The sequence below is a fragment of the Canis aureus genome, chromosome 9 (assembly GCF_053574225.1).
Source record: "Canis aureus isolate CA01 chromosome 9, VMU_Caureus_v.1.0, whole genome shotgun sequence".
Classification (NCBI taxonomy): Eukaryota; Metazoa; Chordata; class Mammalia; order Carnivora; family Canidae; genus Canis; species Canis aureus.
Genome location: NC_135619.1, coordinates 20,483,457 through 20,489,456, shown reverse-complemented (window position 1 = coordinate 20,489,456; position 6,000 = coordinate 20,483,457). Strand labels below are relative to the sequence as shown.

General features: G+C 36.9%; 1 non-coding gene across 1 annotated transcript; it reads right to left on the bottom strand.

Moving 5' to 3' along the window:
• Positions 1–360: 360 nt before the first annotated feature.
• Positions 361–495, bottom strand: LOC144321467 (small nucleolar RNA SNORA5). Its single transcript, XR_013387123.1, has one exon. It is a non-coding gene; the product is annotated as a small nucleolar RNA SNORA5 (small nucleolar RNA).
• Between the last annotated feature and the right edge of the window lie 5,505 nt (positions 496–6,000).

Below are 6,000 nucleotides of genomic sequence, written 5' to 3'. Positions count from 1 at the left end.
TACACCCTAAACCCAGGCTTAAAACATTGCACTTGTCTTGTGACCACTCCAAAATTCAGGCTTAACTTCTGAGAATTAATAGTAGGGTTTCCAGTTGAGTCACAGGGCTCAGGGCTCCTCAACTTTTATTACAGAGTCTAGTTGAGGGCCCTTCGAAGCTGTAGTGCTGGCTCTGACTTTCCACTGTTGTCATGACTGGGAATGGATTTGTTGATTAATTGCATGAAAGGCTACTTAAAATGCATTAGGTAGAAAAGGATGACAAAATGTTATCAGTGATTAACTCTTGAAGACAGAATAATGGTATATTTTATTTTATTTTATTTTATTTTATTTTAATTTAATTTAATATTATTTTTGTCCTGTCTGCAGCCAAACTTTTATCCCCAGGTCCCAGGGCAGGGGATTCAGAGCCCACAAGCTGCAGGGCTTGCTGTGGCTATTTGGCCAGTTCCCACTATGATGGGAATGGGAGCTGAATTTGACTTGACTGCAGTAATGGTAATGGTATAGTTTTATTTATTTATTTTAAAAAATATTTTATTTATTTATTTCTGAGAGACACAGAGAGAAACAGAGACATAGAGGGGAAAGTAGGCTCCTCACAGGAAGCCTGATGTGGGACTCAATCTCCGGACCAGACTCATGCCCTGAGCCAAAGGCAAATGCTCAACTGATGTCCCAATAGTATTGTTTTATAGCTCTCCCATATTTTGTGATTTTTCTCTCTAATTAGAAGAAATTAAAATTGGTATAAAAAGCCTAATTTGTAAACCTACTGAATTTTAGGAAATCATGTACATTGTTGTTTTTAATGGTCAGGAAGAAAAGCAAAGAATGAAACTTGATAGTTTGCTATAATAGAAGGTCTATATTATTAACATATCAGCAGAAGATTATCAAATTAATCATAAAAATTGACAGCAAAGAAAATTGTTAAGGTCAGCTATAATCCCAGAAAAATAACTCCTGAGATGGCAGATGGCAGTGTAGTGCTTTTAAAGAAAAGTTGCTTCATAAACACTGGACAAGTACTCTATTATTATTATTTTTTTTTTTTTTAAGAGAGAGAGCGTGGAAGAGTGGACCCACACAAGCAAGCCATGCAAGGGGATGGAGGTAGGGGTGGGAGGGGCAGAGGGAGAGGGAGAGAATCTTAAGCAGTCTCCATGCCCAGCTGGGAGCCAGATGTGGAGCTCGATCCCCCCATCATGACCTGAGCTGAAATCAAGAGTTGCATGTTCAACCCATATTGCCACCCAGGTGCCCTTGGACCAGTACTCTTAAAACAAAACCACAGATAATTCAGTTAGGAAACTTCAGTTCTGATTTCCTTTATCCAAGTTGCATTTATTTTCACCTTAAAGTAAATTCAATTTTTGTTTTCTGATTTGAGAAAAATGGCTGATGTTCTTTATGAGACTAAAATTTCTGTTGTGGTGAATGAGACCAAAATTGTACATTACAGACTTTACATACACACCACAGAGTATATATGTTTGTAAGTTCTTTTTTTAAAAAAAGATTTTATTTATTGATTCATGAGAGACACAGAGATAGGCAGAGACACAGGCAGAGGGAGAAGCAGGCTCCCTGCAAGAAACTTGATGCAGGACTCGATCTTGGACCCTGGGATCATGCCCAGAGCCAAAGGCAGACACTTAACCTATGAGCCACCCTGGCATCCCTGTTTGTCAATTCTTTACCCAAAAGTGGTCTTTGCAGCTCTTTAATATTATAATTAAAAAAAAACCCCTCTCATTTGACCAAGGTTAATAACAAAATCATACTTTGTTAGACCACTAGGAATTTATAATATAGTATAAAAATGGTATAAACACAGAAAACAGGATGAGAAGTTTTTTAAATCATGCACATCTCTATGCTTAAAATGTTACCTTTTTTTAAAAGAAAAAAATCTCTGAACACATGGAGAATGGGAAAGGAAAAATAATTTACAAGAAAGAGTGCAAAACAATTTTCTTTTCATAATACATTATTACTGCATTGTATACCCTGAGGTACTAAATATGAAAGAGGCTTGATGTTACATGTTAAATCCAACAGATAATGGCATATCTCTTGATGTACTATACAAGAAGTACAATTCATTTTGATAGTGTCACTGAAGTAATATTACCTCCAGCATTAGAAACATGATGTTTCTCTGAGCATAAGCAATCGTTTTATAGGAATCAAACTACCGTATGTGGATGTTATAAGATAGTTTCTATCATGTGCCTAGAGTCGTTCTTAAGATTCAAGTAAAAAGCTTGTGAAAATGGCTGAAAACACGCATACCATTTAGCTACCATTTGGAAATACAGATCATAGGTATTAGTGATAATGCTTTGGGGCTAATTTAGGTGCAGCTATGGAATTTTTATTGGTATTTATTGTTTTTCAGAACAGCACATTTTGTCAAATATTTATAAAACAATACTAATAGGGCCAAATAGGCTTTCCTACTTTACTCCATGATATGTCATTGTGGTGTTACATACTTCCAAAGGAACTAGAAGAAATATCATTATAATGGCAAGGATAATAACATGTTCTTAAGGCAAAACTCACATAGCAGACTCGGTCTTTGCTCAATCTTTCCTTCCTCCCTCCCTCCCTTCTCTCCTTCCTTCCTTCCTCCCTTGTTTTCTTCTTTCAGTAGATATTTACGGAATGTCCACTATGTCTTAAAGGCTATATTGGCTTCTGGGAATAGAGTGGGGAATTAAACAGATATGGTCTCTGTTCTCGTGGAGCTTACAAACCAGAAGAAGAAACAATTATTCATTGATTCAACATATATTTATTGGGCAGCTAATGTACCATACACACTACAGCAGTGAAAGCTACAGACAAGGGCAATGAGGTGGAAAGCACTTGGTATGTTCCAGGAATGATAAGTAGGCTGACACAATCGATTGGATTGGGCCAAAGAGAAAACAGAAAGGAGGCCGTAGCAGGCGTACAAGGGAGAGAAGATGGTGGCTGGAATGAGGGCAGTGGTAGAGGAGATGGAGATAAGGGAAGAATTAAGTTCAGTTAGGTGGTAGAGTTGACAAGACATTCAGAGAGAACCCTCAAAATATTAAAGTGTTTAACTGTGCTGATCCTCCAAAGTCTAGTTCAAATCTGATTATCCATAAATCTATCTCTGATTATTTACAGCTAAGAAAGACCATTATTCATCAGATAATGTGATAAGCTTTATGTCCACTGTAACAAATATATACTAGATTTTGTTTTGTAACATTTTCCTTATCCATCGCCTATTTGCTTTTGAACTCTGTTGCATATATATTTATAAATTATTCTAATTATAATAAACATGTTTACTGACATGGGTCAGTAAACTCGTAAGGATTTGGTAATGATGCTGTTCTCCTCGGATTTTTTTTTTTTTTTTTAATAGGAAGTCAGTTCCACTACCTCTTGGCACCACTTTTAAATGGATCATTTGTTAGGACACAAATCGTATAAGAAATAGGACTAGGGCTTCTCAAGTAAATCATTCTATTTCCTCTACAGCTTTTATACTGTAAATCTTTTATTTGGAACTCAGATAAACCATCAGATATCCCTAATATAGTACAGAGTCCTAGCAATAAGTAGACTTAAGAAAAAGAGGCTTTCCTAACTTCATCTTGCTTTTTGCTTTGTTTGTGGACCTTTGCCATAATTCCTTTGTCCTTGAAATCTTTTTTGGATCTTATTCTATACTTTATGGAAAATAACAAAAGAATTATTCCCAAGAATTATGAGAATAATCTCATCAGCTATCAGCAAGACAGTTTGAAAGAGGGTATACTGAATTCTCTGTCTCAGCAACAACATTTTATCATCCGTTGAATCTTCATTTCTGTGATTTGCAATGGTAGTCATTAAATAATATGAAGGAAAAAGGGACATGGCTGGAGATGAGGCCAAGTAGGGATGGATCTTGACAGATTGGAACGAACTTCAAAAAGAGGAGAAAATTGATTTGGGGTTGTATCAAGTGTACTTGGAAATAGAGGGTGTACTCTTTATTATCTCATGAGTATATTAGTCTTCATATATCACTGAGTCCCCTGGGAAAAATGGCTACTACTGCAAAAGTGCTTGTCACATCAGATTTATCTAACATGCTATTTGCTACAGACTTTTATTCTTCTAGGTCAATGTGGCATATGAATCTATCTTTAGTCTGTGTGTTTTAAGGCCTTATCTCAGTTAAAAAAATCGGTATTAAGGTCACAAAGTCTGTAGAGCAAGCCTTGGAGAACAGCGTATATTGTTCCAGGTTGATCATTACTAGAAGGTAGACGTGGGACTTCCTACTGTGAGATTAATGAAAATACCACCTGCCATTGCTCACATTATTGGGCGATTTATTCTCTCCAGAAGGGATGGGAGTAAAATTCAAAGAACAGCAAAGAATGCTTAAAAGGATTCATTTTTTGGAAATGATGAAATAGTGAGATTTATAAATAGAATCATAAAGGTTACATCTGTAAGAAATCTCAGATGCCATTTAGTCCTATCTTTTCATTTTGCTGAAAATTACAAATGGGGCATAATATCCTTTTGATCAGAATCATAACCCAGAATCACCTGTCTTGGGGGTCCCACTGGTTAGCTCAGAATGGGGCTAAAATTCAGGGAGGGGCATGACTCCCTTTCTCCTGTTCTTTGGGTCCCACTGATCAATCTTGCATCGTGAGCCATTACTTATTAAAACTAACTGTAAGGTGCCTCTTTCTCTGACCTATTTCCTATCACTTCTCACTGTACCCTCTCTGCTTTCTGGTGAATCTAATCATCTCATAGAGCCACATATGTACTAGCTTATGTTGCCTCTTCCCTTTGTCATGTCATTACTCATTCCTGGAGAACCCTGTGCCCTTTCCGCGGCTGTCCATGTGTAGTCTACTATACTTGACAGTCTACGTGGCTCAGTCAAACCCCACTTTCACCAGTTTTCCCTGACTGCTCAGCCATGACAGATCTATGGTTTCTGAATTTCTTAAGTCCTTCCAGTTTATAACAGTGGTTCTCAAGTCCAGCTACTGTTCAAAGTAACTGGGTAGGTTTTTTTAAAATTAAAGATATTAAATTTTATTTTAAATTCAGACTCTTGCACCCTACTTTCAAGATTCTATTTTGAGATAGGTCTGGAGTGGAGCCCGGGAATCTATATTAATCACCTCCCTCCAACACAAAAAAACTCCCCAAATGATTTTGAGGAGCAGATAGACTTGGGAACCAATGATCTAAAATACATAAGAGTTTAAAGTTCGAACACTTTCTTTTCATGTGAGTTTGTTTTATATTCCAATGCATAATGTGACCTGTAATGTGGTTGAGGACAGCGGGAAAAGGAGGAAGGTGGTAAGACTTGCTTGCAAAAAGGAGTAGGGTTTGCTTGCAAAAGAAGCTTGGAGAAGCACATTCCTTGAAATACTAGCTATTCTGGTGAAATTTAAAATGAAGGGAGACTCCTAAAAAAGATATTTGTTCCATAGAGCTGTTAGTTCTAGAAATATCAAGAAAGAAAAAACCTGTGAAATCTAGCATAGCACATAGAGTATAAATGAGTATGTACTCAGTTTGGGTTTTAGCAAATACTTTTGGGGCCTATATCCTTTTCTTTCTTGTCATTTAACTGAAGTATAATTAACCTACAGTGTTATATTAGTTTCAGGTGTACAATATAATGATTCAATAATTCTATACATTTCTCAGTGCTCATTATAAGTGTACTTTTTTTTTAAGAAAAGATTTTATTTACTTATTTAAGAAAGAGAGAGAGAGAGAGAAAACACAAGAGGGGCATGTGAAGAGGGAGAAGCAGACTCCCCGCTTAACAGGGAGCCTGACATGGGGCTCGATCCCAGAACCCAGGGCTCAAGACCTTGAGCTGAAGGCAGACACTGAACTGACTGAGCCACCCAAGTGCCCCTCATTTATTTTTTCTTAAATTCCACATATGAAGCAAATCATATGGTTTTTGTCTTTCTC